The following is a 19,456-nucleotide window of genomic DNA, read 5'->3' as shown; positions in this document are numbered from 1 at the left end:
AGGACCAAAGTAGAGAATAGATTAAGTGGGAGATGGGATAGGAGGGAGGGAAATATAATCAGTCTTCTACAATATATCTACTATGGTAATGTTTTGCATTAGCTGCACATGTACAACCTATATTGAATTGCTTATCTTCCCAGTAAGGGTGGGTGACAAGGGAAGAAGGGAGTGAATCTGGAATTCAAAGTCTTAAAACCAAATTTTTAAAAATATATTTATACTATTATTAACACTATTTTACATGTAATTGGGAAATAAGAGGAGGGGATATCCTAGGGGACTGCTATTTTGGGGAGATGGGTAGGGGAAAAACAGGGAGAAAATTTGTAGCCTAAAATCTGGCAGAAATGAATGAAGTAAACCAGAATTTAATAAAGCATTTGGAAAAAAAATAAAAAAAAACATTATCCTGAAAAAAAAATGAAATTAGGGAATGTTATACATAGGATGTATACATAGGATACTACAGGATGAAAGAGCACTCCCATTGGGAGAGAGATAATTTAGCTCAAGTAGAAGAGGTTGCCCTTGTTAGGAAAGCCATGTCAAGACCACCCCTCTCTTTTTGCTCCTTTCTTTTTTACTATTACCTGTTTTCCAGATCTAAGGCCTAGTGAGCAAGCTGTGCCCTGAGCTTGGCATAACAACAATCCTTTGCATTTACCCTCTGGATGAACTCAGCCACAGCAAAATCCCAGAATTGTCTCACACCAGGACCAGCGGCATCCTGAGCTCAGATAAACACCTGCAGTACCCACATTCTGGTCAAGAAGTCCTGCTATGCATCAAACTTGTCTCATTGCTGCTGTTATCCTTCATTGTCAGGGCAACAGTTCACTGCATAGCTACTGGTACATGTATTGAGATTTGCCCAAACTAAATCAAGTCTCCTATTAGAGGAGGCCCCAGCACGTGTGTCTTGTTTTCCTCCTCCAACAGAATGAAGAAAGCTTTTTGTTTATGACCACTGTGAGCATCTTGTTTTTATTTTGTTTTTCAGAGTTAACTGTGGTTGTTATAAGCTGTGTGAGCTCTTTGGTATTTTCAGAGTTAACAGTGGTTGCATATGGTCATTTGTTTTCAGGGTTAATACCCTTGATCTCATCCAAGGGGAAATTCTCTGAAGTCTCTATTATAGCAAGCCAGGGGCAAATTCATGATGGAGTCTTTTCCTTCAATAACCTGAAGTGGGGTTGACCTCTTCCTTTTCAAAGCTAGAAGCCAGAAGTGCCCAAAATGACCCAAAGTTTGAAGAGTCTCAAAGGCTGGAGCTCTTTTGTTCTCCCCAACTCTACCCTGCTCTTCACGCAGGGGAAAGTATTCATCTCCATCAATAGAGAGTCCCACATGAACAGGCTTTGGGACAGGGTTTACACAATATTTAACATAATTTGTTGTATGACAAAATATTGTATTGCATAATATAGTAATATTATGATATTTTAATAAAAACAAGCTTTAATTTAAAAAACCATCAACATACTTCATCACAAAATAGTGACCTACATACAAAATGGAGGCAGTTATGTCAAGGTAACAAACATTCTCACTATACTACACTCATTCACTGAAGCTGAGGAAATCAATTAAAGTTTTCAAAAGAAGAACTAGAATATAATGGGGAGATTTTTAAAATTTCCTAAGGCCTAGAATAGTGCTTGGATTTGAGATTCCCTTCTACAACTGAAACATGACTAGACAGGATCTGGAAGACTACTGAATGCCTTTAATGGGAGGTACCTCTAAAGGTCTATCACTACACCATCTGTTTATTTTAATGAGAGGGTGCTCTACAAAATTGATTATCAGATTTAAAAGTAGTGAGATGTCAAGTAGTTAAGGAGAAAGACTTGATGGTAAACTTGAAAGGCATTTCTCTTAGACAAGTTACAGTTAGGATGCTATGATCCTTATTTTGCCAGTAGAGTCACTATGTCAGTCAACAAACAGTTAACTGAGTACTTGCTGTGTATAAGACACTGTACTAGGCACTAAGGGCTAGGGTGGGAGAGGTACTGTTTTCCATGAGCCCAGGGAGGCAATAAAAAAGAACACTGAATTGGGAGGCTGGAAGACCAAGATTGAGCTCCAGATTTTGCCACTTATTAGCCATGATCTTGGTCACAACCTCTCTGAATTCACCTGTAAAATGAAGGGATTAGAGTAGCTTATTCTTTTTTTAAATTTGTTTTTAGTTTTCAACATTCACTTCCATAAGTTTTAAATTTTCTCCACCTCACTGATGGTGTACAATCTGATGTAGGCTCTACATATACATTCTTATTAAACATATTTTCACATTAGTCATATTGTATAGAAGAATTAGAATGAATGGGAGGAACCACGAGAAAGAAAAAACAAAACAAAAAGGAGAGCAAATAGTATGCTTCGATCTGTGTTCAGACTCCATAGTTCTTTTTCTGGATGTGGATGGCATTTTCCATCATGAGTCTTTTGGAATTGTCTTAGATCCTTGCATTGCTGAGAAGAGCTGTCTACCTAAGTCAGTCATTGCACAATGTGACTGTTGCTGTGTACAATGTTCTCCTGGTTCTGCTTACTTCACAGAGCAGGTTATTCTTAAAGTCTCTCCTGGCTCTTATATTCTTTTGTTCCATGATTTTCCCAGAATCCTTGATAGATTCAGAGGTATGAGACATCCTAATTCCTTCAAAAGAGGTTTGCTAGTGCCTTCCTGTCAGTATGAGGCAGCTGCTTCCAGAGATTAGAGCTAACCTGTGGTTCAGGTGGGAAGGTATCATCAGGGTGAGAGTCCAAAGCTAAAGCCAGAAAAGATGGCATGCTATAGACTAATCACAGGGAATGGAACATCAACCAGAGCAGATTTGACTTAGCCTCTTTTGCAAGTGGGAACAGAAGCCAGTTGGCCAGAAGCTGTTAGGACTTAAAGGATCCTTTCCCTAGGGAACTTCATAACACCTGACATTACCACTTCTATTCTGGAAAGAGATGGAAGGCAGTTAAACTCAAATGGATACTGAGAACTCCTGAAGGAAATGGCCTTTTTCTAAGAGTCCATATTTTTATGGTACTTGAAGGTTTGCAAAGCATTTTCCTTATAACAGTCTTGTAGGGGTAAATATTATAAACATTATTATCCACAATTTGCAGAATTCTGGAAGGATTTTGAAAGCCTAAAACGGTATGAAATCTAGACACGGGGGGATTGCTTATGTGAATGTAAAGAGGCAGAAAAGGAATGTTAAATTGAACGGGCAATTAATAGAAGCTGGGTGAGGCAGCTAGTTGGTGCAGTGGATAGAGTGCTGAGCCTGGAGTCAGGAAGACTCATCTTTCTGAGTTCAAATCTGGCCTTAGATACTTAGTAGCTGTGTGACCCTGGACAAGTCATCATGCTCTTTTTGCTCATCTGTGAAATGGACCACAGAAGGAAATGGCAAATGATTCTGGTGTCTTTGACAAGAAAACCCCACATGAGGTCATGAAGAGTAGGACATGACTGAAACAACTAAACAAGAATCTAGGTGAGATTTAGTGATTCACTCAGGGTCCCAGAAGTATTTAATAGATTTGAAATCAGGTCCTCTGACTTCATTGAACCTAAGATTATTGAATTCCATTTCATTCATGACTTCTAGATCATGTGACCAAGAAGATGATAGATTAATTGCTTCTTCCAAACTACTTCAACCCTCTAACCCTTAAAAAAATTATGCATAATACAAAATTGCAGCTAATTCACAGGAGAAAGAAGACAGAGCTCTTTCTAGCTAAAATTCTTAGGAGTTAACACTGGGGAACTATAATCTTTAAAGTAGTTATATAGCACCCTTTCCCAACCAGAAACACAAATTAATTTTCAAGTTTCCTCAGGGTCTCATCTTGGCATTCCTTCCACACTGGTGATATACTGGAGTCAGCTTTTACTAACTTGTGAGGGCTGATTGTTAAATTTTCATTTTATTCACAGCTCAGAAATGAGCAAGTACTACAAATCAGGTCTCGACTTATTTTTCTATTGATTAACTAGACTGAATAAAATGATGGGGAAAATGTTAGTGCAGATTAAACTTACAAGTGTGTCAACATCCATTTTTTTGAGGAGGGAGAGCTTGCTTTTAAAAATTTACCAGCATCTCCCTGACTCCTTAGGCAGTCCTTAGGGACTACCAGAAAAAAACAAATAAACAAACAAACCAACCTCTGGTCTCCCCTAACCTTCAAGAAATGGCAGATACTAATTCTGCCTAGCCACATGAAGCTGAAATTGGTTGAAAAGAGGCTTAAAATGTACTTCATTTTGACTAGGTCATGGACCTAGTTATATTAGGGACCTAAAGACTTCAGTGACTATTCTTGAAACACCTATCAATTGTTCTCCCTCCTTCTCAAAAATTGGCAAATACTAATTCATCATGACTAAGAAGGAAGGAGAGCAGATAAGGGAATTGGGGTGGGATTCAAAACAAAGTGACTTTGCATTGGGTCTGAAAGCTAGGGTACTGAAACCTAGATGTAGATGCCTTGTTCCTCTCAGAAGAAATATAGGAAAGGGACTCAGGCTGGTAAACACCCAAAGAGGTCAAAGTAGTCTTATTCTTCAAGACTAGACTTGAGAGTATGCCCAGCAGCCAACAGGTGCTGGGGCCAGAGAGTGAGTGTTGGGGAAATTTTTTAAAACAACTTGAAACACCAAAAATTTCAAGAGAGAAAGCCTTAATAACAGTCCAGGGAATGAGGAAATAAATCAATAAAGATTGTCCTAAATTCAGAAGGAAGGATTAGTAAATCCTCAAAAAGAGTACAGAGCTCTCTTTAAAAAGAATTATAATGCAAAAAAAATGGACCAATATCTGATGAAATATGGTATCCTGTGGACTCCAAAGAAATCATGGAATAATAAGTAACTACAGAATGATTCAAAAGAGGAATGAAAAGAAGAAATTGTGGATGTATATAGGTGAAACCTAGGGCCCTCAATATGGAATTTAAAAACTCAATTAGTAGAGTTTAAAAACTTGAAATTTTAAAAAATGAATACATGATTCAGAATTATAAGGAAGTAAAAGAGAGATTAAAAGATTTGGAACATAAAACTATTGAAGAGGAGGAATTTAAATGTGTTCAAAAGAAATAATTAATGATTATCATGTATGATTACATGATACAAATGTAAATAAACCCCCTAATCTATTTGTATTAGTACTAACTTAAACAAGTTAAAAGATAAGTACCCTTACTCTAATTGTAAGCACTGGAATTTGCTATTCAAGGTGGTCTTGAATGTAAATTTTATTAGTATATTGTCTATAATTTTATTTTAAGCCTGGAAAAAAGTTCTTCATGCTGACAAACCTATAACCCATCATGTAAGAGGAGAATGGTATCAGGGAAGAAAGTACTGAGAAGATTTTAAATCAGGCCCAGATACATGTTTTAAGTTGTAATTATACCTCATGAATAATATGAACTTTCAGCATACAAATTGTCTACCTCAGTTTCTTCATCTAGCAAAGTAAAATTGCTATTATAATAATAGCACCTTCTAGTGCATGGGTTATAGGCCACTGCTTTCCAATGTCTTTTTTGCCCCAAATATTTTGCTGTCCCATCAGTAAACCATGCATGTCTCTTTTGTTCCTCAGTTAATACATCATATCCCTCATTCCATTTTACAGTGGACTGCACCAACTGTTGCTTTGGCTCAGGGGGTGTGTCATTCCTCTCAATTTCTATGTTTGCTATAGATTCATGTAGAGCAGAGACTCCGCTTTTGCCTGTTTTCGCTCTATTTTGAATATACCACTTCCATTTGATTATACTAGCCTCTTGGGCATGTCCAATTCTGTGAGAAGCTGGGGTACTCATTACCCAGGTCATAATTGGGATTCCAGGTCTTAATATCACTTCATGGCCCAGAGTCAGTTGTTCAGTCTCCACCAAAGCCCAATATGCAGCTAACAACTGCTTTTCAAAAGGTGTATACTGGACTCCAGATGAAGGGAGTTTCCTACACCAAAATCCCAAAGGTACATTTCGGCTTTGTTGTTTTTGCCATAAGCTCCAGTTTGCATAATCATCTTGTACAGTCACTTGCAATATTTTGCATGGGCCACAAATCTAGGGCCAATTGTATGGCAGCCTTGGCTTCTTCAAAAGCTTTACTCTGCTCAAGTCCCCAATCGAATTCATATTTCTTCCGTGTGACTCTATATAAAGGTTTTAAAAATCTGTCCCAAATGTGGAATGTGGTGCCTCCAGTATCCAAACAATCCTATGAACTTTTGGGCCTCCTTCTTATTGGTAGGGGTAGGAAAATCCTGAATCTTTTGTCGGGCTTGAGGAAGAATCTCCCTTAGCCCCTTGTTCCATTGTATACCCAAAAATTTCACATTTTGAGCTGGTCCTTGAACCTTTGCAGGGTTAATTTCCCACCCTTTACTTTTCATATGCTCAATTAGAAGGGTCAAACTCCTTTCCACTACTTTCGCATCTTTTCCCTGTATCATGATGTCATCAATGTAGTGGGTAAGCTGTACACCAGGTAGCTTTAATTCATCCAACTGTTCAGCCACAATCCTGTGACAAATAGTGGGGCTATGTATGTACCCTTGTGGCAAGCGGGTGAAAGTATATTGTCTACCCTGCCAAGTGAAAGCGAAGTGGTCCCATTGTTTAGGGTCTATTGGGATAGTGAAGAAGGCATTTGCCAAGTCAATAACTGCATACCAAGTCCCATCATATTTCTGGATCCTTTCTATTAAGGTGATGGTATCTGGAACAGCAGCATACAAAGAAGGAGTCACCTTATTCAACTGTCTATAATCCACAGTCATTCTCCATGTCCCATCTGATTTTCTTACTGGCCAGACAGGATTATTCCATCTTGTGGTTGTAGGGACTAACACTCCTGCTTCAACATATTCCTTTATAGTAGTGGCAATTTCATCTTGCCCACCTGGCACACGATACTGTTTTAAAGTAATTACTTCAGAAGGTTCAGGCAAAGTGATTGGGTCCATTTTTAGTTTTCCTACTAAAACTGTATTAATTCCTATCTTCCTCACAGCAAATTGGTATCTTCCTTCAGGTAAATTCAGAGTCATGCCTCTCAATACATCTATTCCAATGATGTATTCAGGAATGGGTACAACAACCACAGCATATTCCTTCTTAGGTAACTGCCCAATCTTCATTGTTATTTTAACCTGTCTGGCTGATATTTCAGTGTCTCCTAGACCTGTGATGGTAATAGGAGTTCCATGTTTAAACTTATCAGGGTTTCCATAGATAAGTGTGGCCTCAGCCCCAGTATCAATCAGTGCCCTAGTCACAGTAGTTGATCCATTCTTCCAATATATTGTTAAACCAATATGGGGTCTGCAATCTCTTCTGCATATTTCTTTTATCTGGGCTGGGGCTTGGCCTATCTCCTATTCCCCCTGAAGGTGGGGCAAACTTGGATACAAAGATTCAGATTCAGAAATACCTGCGGGGGTGGTTCCTGCTTCCCTGTTCATTCTAATGCTAAGTACCTTTTCTTGGTACAGCTTATGCAGCTCTTCAGTTGGAATACCATCTATTCTTCTGAAGTCCACCCCAGCTCTTAATAGAGCAGTAAACAGTTCCCTTCTTGTGGGTCTATTTTGTCTCTGAATCCTCTGGCTGTTTACTCTTCTCTCTCGAGGCAATTTGTCTTTTTCCCATTCCCCTAAATCGCTTAATTGTGAAATCTTATCCAGCACCTCTGAAAGAGGGTGCCCTATTTCTCCAATTAAAAGAGTCAGAATTAGGTGCTTATATGCAGGAGGAGCCGTCTTCACTATGATATTTCTATGAGGAACTCCTAGGGGGGTATCATAATATGCATTTGCATCTCCAATCAGGATAGCAGTTTTCATTACCTCCTCCTTTAACTTTCTCATACAGTCTCTAAGTGAGTACCAGGGTCTGTCTCCCCTAGGCCACATAGATTCAGTTGGATATTGCTTTTTGCAACCTTCTGCAGCTAAAGCTAGAAGATTCGTTTTGTTATTTCCTCCTTGCATATGGTGATCCCTAAAAGCCTGGTGTACAAAAGGATTCTGACTGATACTTATGAATTTTAAACAGTCCTCATTGTCCAGTGTTATTCCTCCTGCGCCTTCATCAGTGATTCTTACTATCCAAGACACTAAAGACTCCCCCATTCTTTGGGTAAATCTACTCAATATATCAGTGATCTCCTGTTGAGTGAAATCCTCAATTATCTCCCTGGACTCTGTTTTGCCTCGGTGGTTCTCCTGCCTTCTTCTTCGTATGGGGAGAGCTTCTACATTAGGAGACTCCTCATCTAACCTTGTTCCATTCTCCTCACACACATTCTCCTGGAAGCTGTCAGGGCAACTCTGCCCAGCCTGTACAAAAGCTGCATGCACATTCCTTTGGCTAGTTTTTTGCTTCCTTTTAGCTACATGAACAGTAGCTTGCTCCTGGACCACATGGGTCCCACCAGTTTGCTCTTCGGAGTACTGTGACACAGAAAAATCCTCAGGCAAACCAGCTGAATCCCTAGCCATCCTAGCTCTTTCCTTCAGCAACTTATCCCTACTTTTACACATAAGGCGATAACTTGTTAGCAGCACCCAGCCTCTCCTGCACACTCCTGCCAGTTCTTTGCCTGGTTCTATGGGTATTGCTTTCAAACATCTTTCCAAATCTCCAGGTTCTCCCTCTTTTAGCCTTGGTTCCCAGTTTTCACAGGGCCCTGTGCTTTTAGCCCATTCTCTGGCTAGAGAGGAATAAGGCAAATCCTCCCATCCTGGAATAGCCATTTCTCCCTCTAAAGCCCCACTGCTTCCAAATAGAGGCCTGACATTTTGTGATCCCATCCTGGTCGCCAAATGTATCAGCAATGCCATATTCACAATGCCTATAGAGATTACAAATATGCTGATATAATTATCCATCACAAAATACATCAGGTTTGCCATATGGGGAAATAAACTAGAAAATTTATTAAGATACCAAAAGACTGAGTCCCAAAACCAGAAAGTGAAAGCCATCAGAGTAGTTATGACATTGGCACAGGTAGATAAAGTAGAAAGCACCCACATTTTCAAGCCTTTAAAACAGAACAGGCTACCTCAGGCAAAGGTCCTCCTCTCCCCACTCACAGCAACCACCCAGCGTCCTGGAAGAGCGCTCCCAGCAGCTCCGGCCCCTGGCAGTCCTCAGCAGGAGTCCTAACTCAAAAAAAGAAAAAAGGCAACCACCACCAACTGCCAACCGCAGGACCGTTAGCTCGGCTTTTCACTTTCTCTTGCTCTGCTATGTCAGCACGTCCATGGGGCATGGGAGATCTTTAAATCCCATAACCCTTACAGTGACTTAACATATATAAAGTGCTTTGCAAACCTTAAAGTACTGTGTAAATGGTAGAAAATCTAGCGGCAGTCCACAACAACACCACCAAAAAAAAAGTGAGTAAATAGTATGCTTTGATTTGTATTCAGACTCCATAGTTCTTTCTCTGGATGTGGATAGTATTTTCCATCATGAGTCTTTTGGAGTTGTCTTAGATCTTTGCATTGCTGAGAAGAGCCAAGTCTATGAAAGTTAATCACTGGACAATGTGGCTGTTACAGTGGTTCTGGTTCTGCTCACTTCACTCAGCATGAGCTCATGTAAATCTTTCCAGGTTTTTCTGAAGTCCGCCTGTTCATCATTTCTTATATCACAATAGTATTCCATTACATTCATATACCACAACTTGTTTAGCTATTCCCCAATTGATGAGCATCCCCTCAATTTCCAATTCTTTGCCACCACAAAAAGAACTGCTATAAATATTTTTGTACATGTAGGTCCTTTTATCTTTCTGTTTTTTTTTTACTTTCTTAATTATGCTTTATGTATTTTTATTTTGTTAAAAACTTCCAAATTTCTTTGCATTTTAATATTTTATTTTTCCCCTATTACATGTAAAAACAATTAACCTTTTTAAAACCAATTTTTAATAGTATTTTATTTTTCTAATTACATGAAAAGAAAGTTTTCAACATTTACTTTTATAAGATTTAGAGTTCTAAACTTTTTTTCTCCTCCCTTACTCCCCTCCACCTCCCCCAGACAGCAAGGAATCTGATATAGATTATACATGTACAATTTTATTAAACATATTTCCACATTAGTCCTATTGTGAAAGAAGAATCAGAACAAAAGGGAAAAGCCAAGAGAAAGGAAAAAAAAGGATGAAATTAGTATGCTTTGCTCTTCATTCAGACTCCATAGTTCTTTTTCTGGATATAGATAGTATTTTCCATCACTAATCTTTTGAAATTGTCCTAGATCATTGTCTTGCTGAGAAGAGCCAAGGCTATCAAAGTTGATCATTACACAATGTTGCTGTTACTGTGTAGAGTGTTCTCCTGGTTCTGTTCATTTCACTCAGCATCAGTCCATGTAAGTCTTTCCAGGTTTTTCTGACATCCACCTATTCATCATTTCTTATAGCACAATATAGTTTGACTCCATTCCTTCAATAAAAGGATTTGTTCTGTGAAACTTGGACTCAGTCAAAAGTCTGCACCCAAGGATCTAGAAGGTCACATTGTGGCCTCAAGGCTGAAGGTTCCCCACCCCTGCAGTCTAATCAATAGTGATTTAGACCATCTTTTCATATGACTTTAGATAGCTTTAATTGCTTCATCTGAAAATTGCCTGTTCATATCTTTTGACCATTTATCAATTGGGAAATACTTGTGTTCTTATAAATTTGATTAAATTCTCTATATATTTTAGAAATGAAGCCTTTATCAGAGACACTGGCTGTAAAAATTGTTTCTCAGCTTTCTGCTTCCCTTCTAATTTTGGTTGCATTGGCTTTGTTCATGTAAAACCTTTTTATTTAATGTAATCAAAATTATATCCATTTTGCATTACATAATATTCTCTGTCTCTTATTTGGTTGTAAATTCTTCCCTCCTCTATAGATATGACAGGTAAGCTATTCCTTTCCCTCCTAAATTGAAGAAGCCAGTTTCTGAAGAGCTTTAAATGCCTAATAAGAATTGTATTTGATCCTAGAGGTTATAGGGAGCCCTTGAGTTAATATGGTGATGACATGATCAGACTTGATGCATTAGGAAAATAACTTTGACAGCCAAGTGGAGGGTGAACTGGAGTGATGATAGGAGAATTTTGTAATAGTTCAAGTAAGAACTGATGAAAGATACAGAGAGACATCTGCGTGAGTAGAGAGAGAGGGACACATAAAAAGATGCTGGAGAGATAGAAACTATAACATATATGGGAAGAGTGATAGTGAAGAATCAAGCATGAAGCTATGGATAGATGGTGGTGCCTTCAATAGCAATAGGAAAGTTCAAAAGAGGGGTGAGGTTGGAGAGAAAGATAAGTTATGTTTTAGACATGTTGAGTTGGAGATATGGGATGTTCACTTTAAAATGCCTAATAAGCAGTTGGTGACATGGAATCTGAAGGGAGACTAGGACTGGATCTGACAGACATCTGCAAAGAGATAATTGCATTCCCAAGAGCTGAGGAAGTCGATGCAGTGATGGTATACAACAGGGTTCATATGGACCCCTGTGAAAGTCTGGGGAAGTCATCTATATCTATCACACATCTATGTATCACCTTTTCTCAGGACAAATGTTTTTAAACACATAAAACAAAATCTATAGGGTTACAAAGGAAACCATTCATCTTGAAATACAGTTATCAAAATATTAAAAATAAAACAAGTTCTCTGACTCCTACCTTTGAGTCTTTTGTATAAAGTGAGACATGAAGTGTCCAGGTTGGATTATACCCACAGTTACAGGGAATGACATGGATGATGAACCAACAGAGAAGACTGAAGATAAGACAGGTAGGAAGAAAAAGTGGAGAGAGCAATATTACCAAATCACAAACTCAAGATAAGAGATAATCTCTAGGAGGAGAGGATGAGGTCAACCACACAATTTTTTCATGTCCAAACTGGATTCCAATGTGACTGCCTTTGGAGGTTTGCCAATTTTGCTGGATAAATGGGACCTTTCAGATTTTAGCTTTTGTTGTTTTCCTTAAGGCATGGTAGTATCCAATTGTTGCTATAAAAAACCAATGCAGGTTTATCTACTTGTTGAATGATTTAATCTATCCTTGTATAATAGCCTTAATTGGGCAGTGCTTCTCAGCTCACAGACTAAAGTAATGATAAACTTTGGTCAATTCTGTGTGTGTATGTGTGTGGAGGGAGGTGTTTGGCAAGTGCCTGGGTGGAATTCCCCCACTGACATAATTCATCTATTGTTGATTATTTGAATAAGCTCTGAGAAATTGTATGTATGTGAAAAGCCTTGACTATATTGTCAACCTATAACTTTATCTATCTAATACAAAACCTCAGTTTCCTCACTTGTAAAATGAAATGGTTGGGTCAAAAGTAGTATATTAGAGTTTTAAACATAATTCTTAAACCTAACATTTAAACATAAGAAAGGACTTAATGCTTAATTGAATTAATTAAGCTTCTAAAATGAAACTGACTTGTTTACTAAGATTAATTGCCTATGTGCCAAAATCAGCACATGCCGTAAGATAATGGGGAATTACCAGCAATCTTTGAAATATTACCAGATAAAATTAGGCCTGTTCTCAGAATTGGCTATATAGACTGACTATGATTTGCCATACATCCTGTAGTCTTTGAAGTTATATATTATTATTTTTTCATGATTTGCAACTTGTCTTTCCTTTTTGTCAGATAAACATTCTATTCTTGAGTTGAAGTAATTGCTTAGTATTCTTTGGAAATTCCTTGAAAAGGCATAAAATACTAGCCTTCCTTTGTAAAATTAGGCCTCTTGATTGATAGGGAAGATACTTACTAGGCAACTGTCCTTCAAATAATTACTTGATGAATTAATAAAATTATGTTTCTGATAGATTTGAAACCTAAACAAAACACTGTGACCCCATTTATTTGCTTTGACAAACTGGATCAGAAGTGTCAGACATGTGACTTTTGGGTCCCTTAGAACTCAAAGCACTCCAGAGCAGGGTCCGAATCAGATGAAAAATATAATTGGTAAATATTTAATGAAAAAAATAAAATTACAATAAAACATAGATAATATTATATTTTGAAACTAAGTCAATATTTGGCCCACAGGAACCCTTACGTATGTTTTAATAGCCCCCATTTTTATTTGAATTTGATGTCATTGGGCTAGTAGATATCTGGAAATTTCTTTTTAATTCTAGTCTAAATCAATAAGCCTATATTTTATTACTATGTCTTTTCTATACTAGCAAATGAGAATGTGGCAAGTCCAAGCCAGCATCAGAAAACACTTTTCCATGTATTAATTGTCTTTTTAGACACCCACAGGGGATAATTTTTAACATCTCCCTCTTCTCAGTACAACAATGAGTCCTTTATCAGTGACATAGGTTGTAAACATTCTTTTCCAATTTTCCACTTCCCTCCTAATCCTGGTTACATTGGCTTTGTTTGTACAGAAGCTTTGCCATTTAATGTAATCAAAATTATCCATTTTGCATTTTATAATGCTCTCTAATTCTTGTTTGGCCATAAAGTCTTCCCCTCTCCACAAAACTGACAGGTAAACTATCCCTTGCTTTCCCAGATTGCTTACAGTATCAGACTTTATACCTAGATCATACACCCATTTAGACTTGATTTTGGTATATGGTGTTAGGTAATGGTCTATGCCCAGTTTCTGCCATACTATATTCCAGTTTTCCCAGCAGTTTTTGTGAAATAGTGAGTTCTTATCCCCAAAACTGGGGTCTTTGGGTTTATCAAACAGTAGATTACTATAGTTGTTGACTGCTGAGTCTTTTGTAACCTATCTATTCCATTGATCCACTACTCTGTTCCTCAGCCAGTACCAAGTAGTTTTGAGGACTGCTGCTTTATAGTACAGACTGAAATCTGGTATAGCTAGTCCACCATGCCTAGCATTTATTTTCATTAATTCCCTTGATATTCTGGACCTTTTGTTCTTCCAAATGAATTTTGTTACTATTTTTTCTCAGCTCATATTCTTCTTGGAAGCTTTTGGTGCAGGAGTTCTGACTCCACTGTCTTCCTCCTGTTCCATGCTTTTTGCCCCCAAAATAGGAGTCTAATATTGGTTTGCTCTGCTTGCCTTGCTTGCTCATGATGCCACTCAATTACTTCACTTTTGAGCTTTTTGCCTCAGTAGAACTCTGCTTCCATAGAGGAGAGCTGTGTCCCAAATTGCTGGGGTTTTCTCAGCTGTTGGAGCTATTAGTTGGGTGCCCTCTTTAAATCCTCCAGAAGCTCTGGAACACTGGTCATGCACCCCAGGGCCTCCAGTCCAGACAGTGATCCAGATCCAAGTAGATTAAAGCAAGAGTGATTATCCCTCAGTCTGGTCACTTGGTCCCCCTACAATCTGCAGGCCAGGAGCTCTGATGCAGCCACGTGGAGGCAGCTGCACGGCTGTGGCACCTCAGCCACTTCTCCTTCCAGGAGGTAAAGGCTGGACTGTACTCCCAAACTCCTGGATCCCAAAATCCACACTGCACTGACCTCTCACTTTGTCTTTAGCATCTATGGGTTGATAATTCTGGAAACTGCCACAGCTGCTGGTGTCTGAAGTCCCTCCAGCCGTGGCTAATCAGGCCTGCCCTGAGACTAAAACCTCTGGCTCACATGGGGGTGGGCTCAGCTCCCAACACTCTACACTGGCCACTTCCTGCTGGTCTGCCAGGCTGTCTTCAGCAGAAAATTAGCTTTTCTCTATCATTTTGTAGGTTCTGTAGCTCCAAAGTTTGTTTAGATTAATTTTTTACATGAACTGGAGGAGGTGGAAGTTGGAGCTGCGAGGAAGTCCTGTTTCTACTCCACCATCTTGACTCCGCCCTCCAAGTCCAATGCTTTCTATCCACTGTCACCTACTTGCCTCTAGTATATAGCATAAGCCAAAGTTCCCTATTTTTAAAAAGCACCTATATAAACACTCATTCACAAATGTGCTTTAGACATAGACATATAAGGATATGAGTGTGCATAAATTTGTGTTTTATTTTTAAACCTAAGTCAAAAAGTATTAGGGAAATTTTTCTATCTCTGCTAAAACAGATTTCTTTAAATTTCAGCTACAACAGAAAAAAAATCACATTTTACTATGGGAAATTGTCACTAAAGTGCTGTTAAAAAAAACAAAAACCTTTAAATGAAAAAAAAAATTTCCCCTTGAGATATTTACTTAATTCTAAAAGGATGAGGATTAAGACAATCCCTTCAGTTGTTCCCCAGTACAGCAGGATGCATTTCTTCTCCTCATCTTCAGGATATATGATCATTTATTATGTTTTATCTCAAGAATTGCTTCCAGGAGTACTGGCCCTAGAGTCAGGAGGACCTGAGTTCAAATCTGGCCCCAGATGCTTGACCCACTTACTACCCATGTGACTTTGGGCAAGTCACTTAACCCCAATTGCCCTCCAAAAAGCAAAAAAAAAAAAAAATTAAAAAAAAGAATTGCTTCCATGATAAGTGGAAGTTATGCTACTTAAATTCTTTTGATTGTTCACTTTGCTCCTAGTACTGCAGCCCTGGGGCCTGTTGTGTCAATTTGAAGGATGAGGGAATGCTAAAGGCAACTATCACACACAATTTGGAGAATATTTACACTTCAGCTTCTGAAGACATTCTTTCCCCCTTGATCCAAATCCTTTTGAGCCTCAAACACCCCCCGCCATTGACTTTTTCTAACAGTTTTCCTACCTTTAAAATGGGAATAATAATAGCATGGCTACCTCTCAGAGTTATCATGAGGATCAAATGAGATAATATTTGTGAAAGCCACTTAGCACAGATTCTGGCACATAGAAGCACTTAAGGAAAACATATTTCTTTTCTTCCTTCATAATTATTAGTGTGATTCCACTAGCACAAACCAATGGCAAACTTGCTTATTACATTCTTCACTGTCCAAAAATCACATGATAATAATGAGATAATTGTTACCATCCAAGCAGTTGGGTTTCTGTTTAGCGATTTACAGAGAAGATGACACATCATTACATTGATTGGCAAAGATAAGTAAAAAAAAAATGATTTCACTGGGTATCTGATGCAACATGACTTTGTCAGGCTGGCCAAGTCACTTCTGGGAAGATCCTTAAGGCTCAGTCTTGCTGTTCTTGAAGAGAGTCACATTCTGCATAGCCAGTTGCAAGCCTTCGTGTCCTGTACTCTGAGCTCTCATGGGCCTCATTAATATCAGACGTATGTGGTGGCATAGTGGATAGAGTGCTTGGCTTGGAATCAGAAAGACTCATCTTCATGAGCTCAAATATGGCCTTAGACACTTAGTAGCTGTGTAAACTGAGGCAACCCTCTTTGCCTCAGTTTCTACATTTGTAAAAATAATAAATAAGCCAGAGAAGGAAATGGCAAACTGCTCCCATATTTTTGCCATGAAAACCCCAAATGGGGACATGAAAAGTAGGACATGACTGAAACTATTGAACAGCATGTGAGAACATGGAAGACATTGCTCCTATGCAGAAAGGAAAATTTTTATACTCCAAAGGAGGGCTAGATGGAAAGATACTGGCAGTTTCCTCGTGATACTTCCTAGGTTGGTGTTATCAAAGGTAATTTAAGGGGAGACCAGGAGGAACTAATGGCCTAAGGAAAGTGATTTATCTCTGGGAGGGGTCTGTAGGAGTTGAGGATGGATGGGACATGCTTGCCACATAGGAAACTATGGATATAGATCTTCCAGACTAGTCCATAGACTATCCAGGGGTGGGGAACCTGTGGCCTTGAGGTCATATGGGCAGCCAGGCTGCACTTGAGGAACTACAGGACTGCATGTGGCCTCAAAGTCGCAGGTTCCCTATCCCTGGACTATACCAATCTCTTACAACTCTTTTTAACCACATGGAGGGAAAGTAGAGATGCACCATTCTACCTGGAGTCACAAAAGACCTTGCATCTTGTCTCCGATTCTTAACTGACTGTATGATCATAGGCAAGTTACTTTGCCTCTCTGACCCTCAGTTTACTCATCTATAAAACTGGGATGATGATAATAATAACTATAGCACCTACTTCCCAGAATTGTAAAGATCTGGTGAGACAAATCCCAATTTGCAAACCTTACAGCACTATGTAAATACTATCTATATAGGGTGCCTCCAAAGTTTTAGTGCAGTTTTAAGTTTTAACAGCTATGGAGAAGGTGTCAACCTGCAGTCTAGAGAGAATTTCCTCATCTAGGAGTACCATGAAGCAGTGAAATTGCAGGTCCAATCCCTATTCCTACTCTATTTTAGGTATTAACCAGGTTGGCATCTCTACCTGAAGAGACAGCTCCTCTGTGCTAAAGAGTACCAGCCTGACTATTTCTGCAGAGTGACGTGAGGCAGAGAGGATGTGGTCACCCATATTTTCTTTGTTAAGTTATTATTAGAATTTTTAGTTGTACCAACATCTCTCTACCTACTGGAAAATGAGATCAAAGAATTTCTGATTATTGCAATAAAAATAGTTCACACTTCAATAGTGTTTTAAAGTTGCAAAGATCTTCCCTCCCAAAACCCTGTGCAGGTAGGTAGTACAAAAATTATCTTCATTTTACCAACAAGTAAATTAAGGCTCAGATAGGTTAAGTGATTTGACCAGGTTGTCAGGAGTAGGATTCAAAAGTCTCCTGACTCTAAATCCTGTCCTTTAGCTAGGTAGTACAGTAGGTAGAATTTAAGACCTGGAATCAGGAAGACCTGAATTAAAATCTGGTCTCAGACACACCTTGACATGCCACTTAACCTGTGATTCAGTTTCTTTTTCTGTGAAATGGGGACTATAATAGCTTCTACCTTCTGGGATTGTTCTGAGGATCAAATGAGATAATTTTAATAATTGTTTAGTCATATCTGACCCTTTGTGACCCCTTTTGGGGTTTTCTTGACAAAGATACTTGGAGTGGTTTGCTATTTCCTTTTCCGGATAATTTTACAGATGAGGAAACTGAGATAAACAGGTTTAAGTAACTTGCCCAGGATCACATAGCTAGAGTCTGAGGCCGGATTTGAATTCAAGTCTTCCTGACTTCAGGTTGGGCACTCTGGGCATTGCATCACTTAGCTTGTTATATAAATGCTAGCTATGACTATGATTATTACATGTTGCATTTCTATGCCATACTGCATTAATCTAGACTAGAGCATAGCCACGGGTCTGTTTAGTCCAGGTCAGCCAGCCCAGGTAATGTCTGATCAGGATGAGATTTGGCTCCCATAGGTTTGGCATGTAGGTGGTACAGTATATAGAACTCTAGATCTGTTGTCAGAAATACTTGAGCTCCTGGGCAAGTCACTTAATCTCTGTCTTTTTCAGCGTCCTCAAATATAAATGGGGATAATAATAGCATCAGAGGAGCTAGGTGGCACAATGGATAGAGCACTGGGCTTGGTATCAGGAAGACTAATCTTCATGAGCTCAAATCTGGCCTCAGACAATTACTACCTGTGTGACCTTGGGCAAGTCACTTAACTCTGCTTCATCTGTAAAACAAACTGGAGAAGGCAATGTCAAACTACTCCATATCTTGGCCAAGAAAACCCCAAAATGGCATCACAAAGAATTAGACATGACTAAACAGCAAAAATTAATAGCACCCACCTCTCAGGAATGTTGTGAGAATTAAATGTGCTTAGCACAGTACCTGATACATAGTCAGCACTGAGTCAATATTTATTTCCTTCTTTTCTTCCATTGCCATCAGAAAATATTTATTTTTATTGAAGGATGCACAGGATCGGTAGAAGTCATTAGCACAGCCTTCCATTCCTGCTAGCCTAAAGAGGCAGCCTCATTCAGCACAACCTTAGCCCAGCATGACTCAACTAAAGCTTCCTGTACTCTGAGGTATGCTGTGGGCCCCACTAATATCAAATGCATGTGGTGACCTTCAGCACACTGCTCCTGTGTTAAACTGGCTCACAGTCTCCTTAAAAAAGAAGTTTCTATTCCCCCCCAAAGACTTAAGCCCAATTCAAAGCCCATCAGGAGAACATGGATAGCGTTGAAAGCCAAGGGTGCCAGCTTCATAGATCTTTATTATTATTATTATTGACAAAGTACTTATTTGTAAAGGATCCAGACTCATAGCAATATGACGGTAGAATAGTGAGGAAGTAGATGGCTTAAGCTCAATGCCGCCACAAAGAAGGTTGCCTTGAGGGGAAAAGGTTTGTTAAGACAAGTAGTCCTTTCTCTGATGTCTATCATTCCTTCCTACAGTTGCAGCCTAAGTGTGTTTTCCTTCCCATACCCAAATTTCAATGTCTGTTTTCTTCTGAACTCCTTTCTGTTCTCTTTTGTATATTTTTAAAGACAATTCAATGATCTCATTTTTTTTTTTTTTGTACTCTTCTGAGGCAACATTCTTAGTATACCTTTCCCCTTCCAAAA

General features: G+C 38.8%; 1 long non-coding RNA gene across 2 annotated transcripts in view; it reads right to left on the bottom strand.

The window, feature by feature from the left end:
• Nucleotides 1-11,862, bottom strand: part of LOC138142865 (uncharacterized) — a 104,820-nt gene extending 92,958 nt beyond the window's left edge. For both annotated transcript variants that reach the window (XR_011163552.1, XR_011163551.1), the window contains exon 1: nucleotides 11,749-11,862. This is a non-coding gene — a long non-coding RNA (uncharacterized lncRNA). The remainder of the gene's footprint in view (nucleotides 1-11,748) is intronic.
• Nucleotides 11,863-19,456: the final 7,594 nt, after the last annotated feature.

Source organism: Petaurus breviceps, unplaced genomic scaffold (assembly GCF_028583685.1).
Source record: "Petaurus breviceps papuanus isolate PSGF00001 unplaced genomic scaffold, PetGlider_PUasm1.0 90617, whole genome shotgun sequence".
NCBI lineage: Eukaryota > Metazoa > Chordata > Mammalia > Diprotodontia > Petauridae > Petaurus > Petaurus breviceps.
This window is presented reverse-complemented; position numbering and strand designations above follow the sequence as displayed.